The sequence below is a fragment of the Halyomorpha halys genome, unplaced genomic scaffold (assembly GCF_000696795.3).
Source record: "Halyomorpha halys isolate HHAL.00 unplaced genomic scaffold, Hhal_1.1 Scaffold424.1, whole genome shotgun sequence".
Lineage (NCBI taxonomy): Eukaryota > Metazoa > Arthropoda > Insecta > Hemiptera > Pentatomidae > Halyomorpha > Halyomorpha halys.
The window spans coordinates 101,391-114,395 of NW_027107649.1; the positions used below are offsets into that span (position 1 = coordinate 101,391).

The window sequence follows — 13,005 nt, forward strand, 5'->3', positions numbered from 1 at the left end:
ATATAGTTATATACATATACATATACATTCTAGTTGTATTTGATTATGTGACATATTTCCCACTATAGTGTTTGTCATAAAAGACATTCTGACTTGGAGGAAGGAAATAGGTTTTCATCCTGTGTCCTCTAAAAGTCTTAGCATGGTAGATTATTTTGTTTGTTCCATTTACATTATCATTTATAATTGTAGATTTTGAATCTAAAAGTTAATTAAAAATGTTTCTTTATAAATTGCATTTGTATATAATTATTTTGTTCCTTATTTCATGTAAGAGTAGAAAAATACTGTCATAGGGAATAACAACTATGGTGAAGAGAACTTATATGTCATGAGACTGAATTCATGAACTGCTGTATTTGGTTAATTTTAGAAATCGTAATATAAAAAATAGAAAGAAAAAAGTAAATTGATATTTTAGAATAAAGGAAAAAAAAATTCATTTCCTTAGATTAATTAATGTATGAAATAATTATGTGTGTATATATATGTTGTTTTTTATTTTTCATTTTCATTGCATACTTCCTGACTCGAGATGTTTATTGGAACCATTACCCCATTTAAATAAAAAAGTTCTCAGGATTTTCATGATGAACTGTACGTTTATCTTTGAAAAGAGAGACTTGTTTTCTCTTTTATGGAAATTAATGTGTTTTTTAAGAAAGTAAGGTTTAGACTTTTAATACATAAAGTATATATTAAGATTTTAATAGGATTACTCGAGTTCTGGAAATTATGTGTGTATCCCAACCTTCCTCTTCAGGTTTTTTTAAACAAAATTATCTTATATAAAATTCCTATGCTAGTAATTATATATTTATAGTGCTCATTTAAAGATAAACAAATCCATATCTACTTTGATACTTGGACTTGAGTGAACATACATGGCGCATGTATAAAATTTAGATATTTTTGCTTTATTAATCTTTTAAAGCAATAAAATTATCAAATTAGTTATAAAAGCATGCTCCATGAAATATTTTGTGTATAAACCAGAGGTTCTCGAGTAAAGTCTAACTGTTAATTTATTTTGAAAATAGGTTTTAGCTTTATAAATCGGTTTTTTTAGGTGTTCCACATTTGAGTTATGCAGGTTATAGATGAATCTAATTCTCTCTTGTTCCTATTTCATGGATCATAAAGGCTCCTAAACTGAAGAAATTTATGACAGCAAATTTCCTAAATACAGAAATGTCTGTAAAACAAGTCAACGTTTCTGCCATCCTCAAGGACTATCTTAATACAATTTTAAAACCAAATAATTAAAAAAAATACTTCATGCAGGCTATTCTGACCAGTTCCTTTATATCAGTCCACAAATTACCCTAACTAGTCATTTTTTCACATTAAATTAAAAATTAAAATTATTTATCACTGTCAACAGTAAAATTGTTGTGATAAATTTTAATAAAGAAGGAATAAAAATATTTTGAGACTAAAATGGATGCGATTTTTATTTACTTAAACAATATAGTTTTAGTTTCAGCTTATCATTTGGAGTGTCATCAAAAGGCTGAGAGTTGTGAAAAAAATTAATTTATTGGTTTTTAAACTAAAGCGTATTTAATAATAAATTGTGTAATAATTATATATACCAACTTTTAAGTATGTTGATGGTGGTAAAAAAGACAACATTTAACTACCTTTCAGTAGTTCATTAGTGTGCTCCCTTTTATTTTACTAATTTACACCTTATTTCAGCTACATACTATCTCCATTTCAAATTATGTATTGACAGTTTCTTCAATGTACAGATAATCTGCTTAAAACTACCGAGTATTTTGTTATTGATCTTTCAGTAGTTAGTTATAACAAAATTTTCATGTTTGTTTTTCATGGGTCTTGGTGAAACTGGTTCCCCATTTTTCAATATGCTTATTTGCTCAGTATTAATTAATTTTTTAAGAATCAAGGGATTTAAAACACTTTCTGTTGTTGGATCCAGTTTTTAATTTATTTTTTTTATTGTAAGGGTATAAATATATTGGTTAATGGATTTTTGTAAAATATGTTTTATTAGTAGAAATGAAAACAGATATTTATTTGTGTAAAGTATACCTGTTAAGTTTGCTACAATATCTTAATCTAGCTGCCCTAACTTTGAAGATGGTTTGGCCAAAAAATTAGCTTTCGTAATTAAAAAAACACAAAAAACTTTTTAATATTAGTTTATCTTGACTGATCTTGGGTATTATCTTATTTTTGTGGCTTATATATACTACTTAAGAATAATTTTCAAGTTAATGATATTTAATTTACATAATATAACTTTATTTACTGATAAATTCTTTTCTAGAAATTTTTGATTCCCTATGTTTTTGAACTCAAATAGATTCGTGTTAACTGTTGCATATTAGTAATTTTAAGTTTTTTTTGTACTAGATAAGGTTTTAGTTATTAATTTGGAACACATGTACTGTTTAAATGACTTTTTATTACTCAGTGAAATAATTCATGGAGCATGTTTAAAGGTTATATCAGAAAGTTCCAAAATGTAGATATGGAATAAAAATTCTGCACTTGTTATAGACCTACATTAGTGGTATTTTCAGGGGTGTTTTTTCTGAATAGTTGCTTCACCTCTTTACTGTCATGAGAATTAAATTTATGGTAAACTTCTTCAGGTTTTTTTCTCTTGTAAATAAATCATTTACTTAATAAATAATAGTAGATTTAAACTCTTAATCCCCTATTATTCTTAACCAACATGAAAGGGAATGAAACCCGTTTGAAGTGGGCAAGAAAAATTATTATGCGTTTGTTTAAGTAAATTCACCAATAATCTATCATTTGTGAATAATAAAAATCTTAATAACTATTCAAATATTAATGTTTATAGAGATTATTTTGTATTGAAACATTAAAAAAAAAATATTGAATGAAGTTTATATTTATGGAGCAAAATTGAGAAAAACCTTGCTTGTTTGTACATTCAGGACATAAGTCTTATCTCTATTTTTTTCTCATGGAATCGAGGTGGTTTCTATCTAATTATTGCCTTTTTGAAATAAATGCCTTGCGAACTCTTAAAGTTAAAGGGTAACAAATATGAACTGTGTTGGATAACATTTCTTATGAGAAAGGTATGTGGAAGTTTTAATAACTAAATAGTTTTCATTAGGATAAAGTTGAAGTGTAAAAACCTTTTTTGTTTCTAGTCTAATAGGTATGGTGTTGCAAAATTTGCCATTTAAATTTTTTTATATCATGCTGATTTTTTCACATTTGTGGGTATTTAGTAATCTAAGTGATTTCTAAATAACTGAATTAAGTTATTTTCCATTCTTAAAAGAAAAATAGTTTTTCACACAGAATGCTAACCAATTTTTCAAATGACCATTTCTGAATTCCACTATAATAGTTTCCGTTGTGGTTCAACATGTGACATTTTTTTATTTGTGCATTTTTTAAAAATAGTACAAGTGAAAATTCATAAATAAACCCTAAATCAAATGCAAAAAATGTTCGTTATTTCTCTGTTTCAAAATTGTTTAGTTAGTGCCTAATTTCTAGAAACATATGAAATAGAACTTATTAGACTGTTATTTAGAAAAAAGATTAGTTAGCTTGAACATTTTTGAAGGATACTTAATGTTGAATTCGGATGATATTGTCAAGGCTGATTTACTAGGTTAGGGTTTGGAACTGATTCAGTTGGCTGTGATATGTTGGCAAAAATTGTTAGTTGTTTTCTTTGAATCTTCAGATGCATTGATCATCATCCTGAGATCTACAATGTATTACTGACTGTCTCTTGAGTCTTCTTTCTCCAGGTGACCACCCATCTATCATCTATTCATCTCAGCTTTGACCTTCCAACTTTTTTTCTATCTAGTCCTTTGCTGACCTACTTCTTTGGGGTCGAGGTCTCTTATGTCAGTGCAGTGTGGCCCACCCCTTACTGTCTGAATACACTTAACCACATCTGGTTCCTTATATAGGTTGACAGGTTTGTAGATATGCATTGTTCTTGATAGGGCCATATCTCTTGGTGTACCTTCTGTGCAGAAACTGTTGGTTTTTTTTTTTTGCTGGTCTTCATCATAATTCACGTTTCAAATCCTTATGTCAGGATAGGTCCTAACAGTTCTTTGTACTGGGGCATCTTTGCTGATTGTGTCTGTAACGGCTTTCCATATATTGCAGGAGATCATGATCATACAGATAAAATTATTAGGATGATTATTTCTTTATTCTTACTCAATGTTTTGACTGATTAGACCATTTAAGTGCAGCAATCTGTATACTGTGTTGAGTTGTGGAAGTAATATTACAGTTCTTTTGCTAATCGAATATATATAATAGAATTTATAGTAGCAACAGAAATAAGTTATTTCTATACTTTCACATAATATATAGATTGTTATACACGAAGAACCGTCAGCCGGTACATCATTTATGCATGAATAAATGCGATGAAGGAATATTAAACTAAACTTATTTTATTTAGAAAATCTTCCTTTTACTATAGAACTTATCAGAATCTATATGCAGCAATAAATCTTAGTTACACCTCCTGGTTCCTGTTATGTACAATCACTACTGATCCTAGATACTTAAATGTTCCAATTTTTGATGGTCCTATAGTTGTCGTAATCCAGGGTGTCAGTCACTCTTTATTTAGTCAGGAGGATAGTCCTCCATTGTGATGTTTTAACTTCCCCATTACCTGTCTCTATTATAAGATTATCCAATCTCTTTACAGTTTCTAATTTGCCCTGTCTTACGAGTTCAGCCTCTAGGCTATCAATCCCAGTTTCATGATGGAGTCTAGTCCATTATGTGTGAATTCAAAACGGTCTTTTGATCCCCTGTTTACTAAATAGTTCTCTTCTGATTTGAAAGCTATAGCTCTACACTTGAAGTATCTCATTAAAAAAAAAATTATTAAGAATCTGCAGATAAGTTCGTATTGACAAATTTTGTAACCTATCAAAACATACATGAATTTATAAGACAATCTACATGTATGTTATCGTCTTTTCAAAATTGATGATCTCTGTTAATAATAAGGGATATTACGGTAAGTACCTTTATATGTATATATTTCTTTGTATACTCCTTTCTTCCATATAGATTTCCCCATGTGCCATTTTTATATAGATTACTTTATTTTTTCTTATAATTTTTTTTCTTTTAACATAATAATGTTTCGAATAATTAAATATTTACTATTTATTTTCATTAACATAATCAATTTTATTTAAATACTTATATTTGTGTGTATATTTTTATTATTTTTTTCCAAACACGCACTTGAATATTTTATAAATATATATTGCAGCATTTGTTTTTTTTTCATATATAATTCATTTTATTTCAATATATTTGCATTTACATGTTACAATATATTCAATTATTGTTCTTGTCTATTACAATATTTTATGGTGTTTTTAGTATTTGTTTTTACATATTTTACATGTTATTTTATTTGTATATGCCATTATCAATTTAAATATCTTTTTCTTTATTATCAAAAATATTTTTCAAAACATAATATGCTAATTCTACATTATTTGTATTTTTATATTTTGAAACATTCTATTTTTATTTATTTAATTCCATATGTGTTTATTCTAACTATATTTACAGCATTTACCATAAAAACTTATGTTATTCTTTATATATTTCCGTGATTATTTATCACCCAATTTTTAATTTCTTTGTAAATTTTTAATACAAATATTTTGTTTTCTCGGTTTATATCTTTAGTATCATATTATAACTTGTGGTATACAATCGTGTTATTTAATATTACATTTGTTTTCTAATTTAGAAACAAATGAGGCACATGTGTAGAATAGTTTAGATTATAATATGCTTATTTCTTTTGTTTATTTACTTTTTATTTATTAATTTTTTTGTTGTGTGTGTTATTGGATCGTTACTTCTGCATGAAAATTATTTTTTGTTTTGTTTATTATACTTAGTTATTTTTGTGGTAAACCTTTGAAGGTAAGGAGAGGAATATTGATGAAAAATATTATTAATAATGATCTTAATCTACACACAAACTCAAAATCAGGTCAAATATTGTTGAAATAAATTCTCATATCAACTATATTTAAAGCCATGTTATGAAAAAGGTTTCGCTTATTACTTCTTTTGATTTTGTTATTGTTTTTATTGTTACCTCCTAATCTTTGTTTAATGATAATGTTTGTGATTTTTGAGAAATCTATAATTCTTTAATGATTAAAAATATCATTTGGTAATAGAAATTTTTGATCTTTAAAATTTAACCAATTGAAAATTTAGTTCTGTTGGGCATACTGAATAAAGTTGTTTTTTTCCTTTGTGATAATACATTTGATGGTTCCTTTAAAAAATGAACAGTTAACATTGTTCTAAGTAAAATATACTTTACACAAATAAATGTTAAAACATTTAAACTACCAATTTTTAAATTAAGTTTTCAAGGTATTATTTATTATATCTTGTTGACCAATAATTGTTTAGGATTTTCTCAATTGCAAAAATAAAAAAAAAAATTAATGAAAGTTACATTGTAAGTTATTAGAATTAAATTATTTTTCTTTGATGTACGTAGCCATTCACATGTCCTCTGTATTATGATTTATGATGGAATTATTTTACTTATTATTATTGTAATCTATTTAAATAACAAAAATACTTAGTTTGGTTTAGGTTTTAACAAATCAAATTCTCGGTTCACAAATATTTTTCATTTTTTACAATTTGAATTGATTGGGAACATCATTAATTCATAAAATATGTTAACTTAGGTTATAAACTATGGATGCCTCAATTTGTTGTATTTTTATCCTTGGTTCTCGCTAATCTTATGTTATTACTTTATAGAAAGTCGTTCGATAATTGATGGGATATTTAATTAAATGGAGATAAATAGATTCAGTTTAATTTTACTGAAAATATGAATAGACCATTTTTTAAAATTTACAGCCATCTGTTTGATGCTAACAGTTTTTAACATACTAACAGATTTTTTAAAAACCTTGTCTTTAAATTTCTTTAAAGATTTACAGCCAACTTATGTGCTTTTAACATACTGGAAGATCGCTGATTGACCGTGTGTAATAATAAATGGAATATGGTCTAGGTGCGGTTAAATAAAACTCAAATAGTAATAACTATTTAAAGTTATAATGATTTGAGTTTTATTTGACCGCACCCGGACCATATTTCATTTACTAAGGGTTTTTTAATTTAGCAATATAACTCTTCAAACCTTTTAATTAGGTTTTCTTGATAGGGTCACTATTGTTTATATATGTAGGTTTTTCATTATCATATTATCATGGTGTATTTGAGCTGGCTCAGTCTTCAGTTCCAAACCTAACTTTTTCAGAAAAAATATTTTGGGTTTTTTATTTAAAACTTATGTTAAAATTATTATTACTGTTCTCTTGTATTCTCATGTTGATTGAACTAGTAATTTCCTCCTGTATATCTCATAATGAGGTACAAAAGAGATTCAGCTGACCGTAGTAGGTATATTAGATTTTGTTCTAAATCTGTTGTGTTATAAAAAGAAAGAAAAATAATCAAAACCCTACCTGTGTTTGTGTAATGTAGCACTTGTAGGTACAGTATTGTGATAATGAAATTAACGTTGAAATCTGTCATTCTGACTAGTTGACTGTGATCAGTGAATTTTAAAAAGTTTATTGTTCTGATCTAAGATATAGGGAGGTTTTTTATTGTTATTTTTTTACTAAATAGCTCAGGTTTCAAAACAATAAACTGAATAGTTGGTGATAGGCTTCCATAGAGCTTTATTTTTCTCTTAATTGGATCAGGTGCTATCCCTGCCTGCAAGTATGTTCAGTCGAAACAACACCAATATTACTTTCTTGATCTACCATTGAAACTATTGACCATTTTCAACTGTTGACAAATGAAGCCCAAAGACTTCATTATTGTTTAACCAGTCCTAGCAGCAAGACAAAGGTTAGGTTATATAATGAAGTGTTACTTCCTTCCCCATTGCAGTTGTCTACCAGACTTTCAAAAAGCCTACTTAAACAGGTTTAGATTTAAGTTATTTCAAATAACCCTGTCCTTGTCACAACCTCTGTTTCTCAGTTCATCCACCAACCCTTCAAAATGAATTACTTTCCGCCATACCAGCCTAGTTGGTTTTGACTTAACAAGACCTACCAGCAGTGGTGTGAAGGAGAGGTCATTTATGATATTGCGTTATGCTTCACTCCCACTTGAACTAATTTCCTTAACATATATTAAATAACTTGATTGGTAGTTAAAAGATTTCCAGGGATAATTTTGATTATTGTACCAGTGCCTGTAATTAGGTGATGTAATTCAGCTCTAAATATCTATTTGGATTGCGGTAATTTAAAAATAATTGAATCTTTTTAAAATGCATTATAGAAAGCATTTGGCCAGGTATAAAATATCTTTAAAAAGATGTACATATTTCAACAAATTCTATACCCATAAACATGATCTGGTATATTTAAGTGTGCAATTCAATTGGAAAGAATTTTAAAAAAATTGAAAATAAAGGTTATAAAGGAATAATTTTTCAGATGTTATTTTAATATTAATATGATTTATTAATTTTGAAAACCTGTGATTGTATTAGTATTTTAATATACATTATAAAGTGGCTTTCGAAATGGCGTGATGAAAATATTCTTTGATGAGTTAATGTGAATTTTTTTGTTCCGTTTTAGGATATCTTCTAGCCATGTACTTATATCTGTTTAATTTGGATGTTTATTATAATAATTTGATGTTTTATTGTTGATTCATCTTATAATAATAATGAGAATACATTATTTTGGTTATTTAGTTATGATTTCATGTTTGTTTTGTTTTGTTTCCTCCCCCTTGAAATGATCAGATTTCCATTTTTATAATCTCAGCCTAGGGTATTACAAAAATAATTTTTGTACTAGGTTTGAAAAAGACCCATTCAAACTACCACAAAGAGCATGTTCTGGAAAATGCTTTGATGTAGTTACTCCATTTCATCGCCAGTCATTCAGGTGAGACCAATATATATTTTTTATGAAGGCAAAATTTCCAGAATAATGGTTGGATTGTTATTAAATCAAATACATTATGATAGTCACAATGTATAGTATTTCCAAGTCTAGTCGTTTTAAACCTTTTTCAGATCAAATATAGTAGCCCCTTCTATATCACTTAAATATTTTTCAAAATAAATTTATACCTTTACAAATTCTGTGTAGCTTTGTTCAATTGTAACCATTTCATTTTATTTTTAACCATTGCAAATGATTCTTATACTTAATTTGTTCCTTAAAAACAAATAATATAGGATGAAATAATAAATGTTTTTAATAAAATAAAAAGTGTAAATAAACGTAATAATAATGGTTCGAGTTAAGAATCACAGAGTTGAATTCAGTATCTGTGGGAAGTTTTAACATTTGTCTCCGTGATTAGGGTAGACCAACAAGCTGAAAAAAAGTGTAGATGGCTATAAAAAAAGTATAAAAGTTGTGCATTCTATTTACAATACTACCATTTGCACAAAATACATATAAAACATTGCATATGTATTTTTAATCATAGCTACTTACACTTGATTATTTATTTTGTCTAAGTCTAGAGTACTGTTAATTTTTAGAAACTATATTCTGATTTAGCGAGTTATTGCAATAATTAGCTGAATGTTTAATATATGCTAGATCCTTAGGCAGAAATTTAATTGTACCTTGTAAGATGTAGCTTTGATTACATAAATTCATATATATGATTTGTTTGAATCATATACTAAAACAAAATTTTAAGATTATTTTTATTTAGATATTTATTATTTGCAGATGTTTTAGATGAAATGGAAATAGTTACATTTGAAATAAAAGTTACTTGTTAGATTAAATGGGTTTTTGTCTTTATGAAGTAAGGTTCATTTGTTTTGAAATAAAATGGTTTAATTTTTTATGAAAAGAGATTTATTTAAAACTAAAAGATTGCTAGTGGGAAGTGTTTAAATCTGATTTGTTAAGTTAATATAGACTTCGAAATGCTGTATTGCATTGTTTCTTTAAATTTCTGTTAAGTAAGAGAGTTCTCAAATATAGTATGTATACAATGAATTCACTTGTGTATATTTATGTTACCTTTCATACCCAGATAATATAAATAGCAGATTTAGAAAGAAAAAAAAGCTGTGTTGGTGTACTTACCAATTTTTTTTTATTATTTGGATTTGTTATACTGGTTTGGAGAAAGGCCTCATCCACTCCTGAAATTCTGTTAGGCAAAGAACAAAAAATTTCTGGAGTAAGATGTGGCTCCCTTTTCCCAAATTCTTGATTTGCGACATTTGAGTAGAATTTGTTGATGTATGACTTGTATAATATGAGATATAAATTACAAGTATGATTAGTGCATATTTAATATATTTGTGTGCTCTCTTTCATTCTCATACTTGAATAAAATATAATTAAAGTTTATTTAAATGTATTTTTTTATTAGTATATTGTGTTTTCCAGCTATTTTTGAAGTTATGAATATATTTAGAAAAATTATAATGGCTGAATTTATAGATTGTATTACTATGAGTCCTGCACTGCTACTAAAGTCTTATTGTTTATATGATTTAAGAGATGCCAGTTATTGACTGTATAATTATCTATACTCTATTTTTCTTTTCTTTTGATTTTTGATATATTGTGACTATAATTCATTGCAATTTTTCTCCTGTTCATAAAAAAAATTCTTGATTTAAAAAACAAGAAAGTTAATTATTTGAATTTTATGAAGAAATCTCTATAAATATAGAGCAGGCTTACATTTCTTATTAGGAGAGTGATTCATACTTGTTTCTCTACAGATCATACTAGTTCAGAATCCAAAGTTTTGCAGTTGATGTGGAAAGAGATTCCCTACCTCAATGTTGGTTTCCAGGTTTGCTATGTATTTAACAAGATTTTATTCCACCCCAATAAAGTTTTAAAGAAACATTAAAACCATAATCTTCTTAATATTATTATTATACAATAAATTTAATTTCCTCTTTATCAACAATTCTAAGTTTCAAATGAAATGCTAAATATACCTGATATAGTATTAAAAAGCATTATTTAATGTAAAATTGTTTGCTTTAATTTAAGACCGTTAATAAAGTAAAGTACACTTTGACACAGGTGAGTCTGACCTAAAATAATGTTTTTCTATATTGCAAAAATTATATCAAATAGGTAATTCGCTTTAGTTTAGAAGATGCCTATGTAAGACCAGAACAGTGTCTTAGTAAATAATTCAGAAATTTTAGAGTTTGGTACTAAGGTCCTTAATCCTCTGAAAATAAATTATCTTATATTTCAAAGGGGGGGGGGACACCATCAAATGAACACAGGGTTGAGTAAAAGAAAAAAAATGTTTTATGCTTAACAGAAACTTACATTATATTCACATATAGTTTTGATAAACTTATATAAGGTTTTGTTTTGAGTTTATATAAATTGTTTTAGTTTTTGAAAAACCTAGTAGCTTATATTTCATTTATGAAATTAATTATTATACTTGTTTAACATGTATAAAAAAAGCTAGTTTTGCCATTTTTCCTTCTTTCTTACATAAGCAACTCATTTTTTATTATGTTATAATAATTTTTTAAAAATGTAATTCTGCTGAAATGCAAAGATATTTTACGAAGTACAGTTAATCATGCAATATTTCAATTGTTTTTTAAAAATTTATTTATTACTTTATTATTAATTGATCAATGCTCAGATAAATCCTCAAATTGATTATTTTACCAAATTTGTTTTTAAGATTTTAGACAGTATGGTTTGATTTTAGTTGTAATGTTAGGGTATAGTAAAACTATATTTTTTAATATTTAATTTTATGAACTATATTTTTATTTTGGTCATTTAATTAATTTTTGCTTTTTCATCATTAATTTGCAATCTTGGTCTTTAGTTAATTTAATCATTATTTCTCACAAAAGAGTAAAAACATATAGAATCTTGATAATTTTATTTATTAAGTCCTTGTTAAATCAACCTGATAATTTTATTTATTGATATCTCAATTTAATCTGCGCTATTTTAATTCAACTCCTTGGTTGATATGTATTGCGGTTAGTAATTCTAGAACAGTATAGAGAATTTAGGTAAACATTGCAGACCTGGTAACTAACATTTAAGTAGGTTGTACGGAAGGAAATCTTTACTGGTGGCATTTGTAGAAAAAGACGGTTAATCACAATACTTCTGTCTTAAAAATGTTTCTTGTTTAACCAAAAACTTTATAAATTAATTCATAGAAAGGATATATTCTTTAGAGATCAGATGGTAAACGAGGAAATTATTGCCAATTGTTCCTAGATCAGTTTTACATATACTATTTTCTTTTGTTTTGTATACTATTTTCAGTTGTGCTCTTTACATTGGATAATTTTTTATTGTTCTTTCTTCTGCATTTTAATGATTTAGTTACATTCTCTCAACAGTTAGCCATCTATTTCAAACAGTTTTTTGTTATTGATATTTTGTTTGTTTGTTTTAAATGCCTTGTAAAAAAATCTGTTGTAGCAGAAGTAAATCCATAATTCTATATTAGTTAGATCAACATTAAATTAGTTAACCACCAACATAGAAGTTGGAGGACCACTAAGCCGGCAATTGAACCATATGTGGCTCATCTTCATTCCCAACTTGGGGTGAAGAAGAGTTGCCCCTCAGAAAATATTTGAAATTCAGATTGCTTATTGTGCATTAGCCTGTTAAAATCTTTTGTCTGACACCAACATCAGGAAAGAATATATATATGTATTTCAGATAACTCCAGTGAATCTAAACCTGAAAATATATACAAATTATCTCAATAGTTGTAAAGATGATATAGGTTCTTTAAATATTATATATAAGCCTCTTATAAACCAAAAAAATAGATTGGTATATATACTTTTCTTTCTTTTATTGTTAATGGAGTATAGTTTTAATTTTTTTTTTAATATTTATTTATTGCTATTTACAACTGTACATTATAATACATTTAGTAAATCTGATCTAAGTT

The 13,005-nt window shown here is 26.7% G+C and overlaps 1 protein-coding gene across 18 annotated transcripts in view; it reads left to right on the forward strand.

Annotated features, from left to right (window-relative positions):
- Positions 1-13,005, forward strand: part of Psi (P-element somatic inhibitor) — a 122,588-nt gene that overhangs the window by 58,704 nt on the left and 50,879 nt on the right. For 14 of the 18 annotated variants that reach the window (XR_010843064.1, XR_010843065.1, XR_010843066.1 and 11 more), the window contains one exon: positions 8,904-8,993. The exons of 2 other annotated variants lie outside the window; for them this stretch is intronic. The gene's annotated coding sequence lies outside the window, so the exon portion shown is untranslated. Of the gene's footprint in view, positions 1-8,903; positions 8,994-10,813; positions 10,888-13,005 lie in introns of all 18 variants that reach the window. 2 more of the 18 variants (XR_010843054.1, XR_010843055.1) reach the window with 1 other exon arrangement.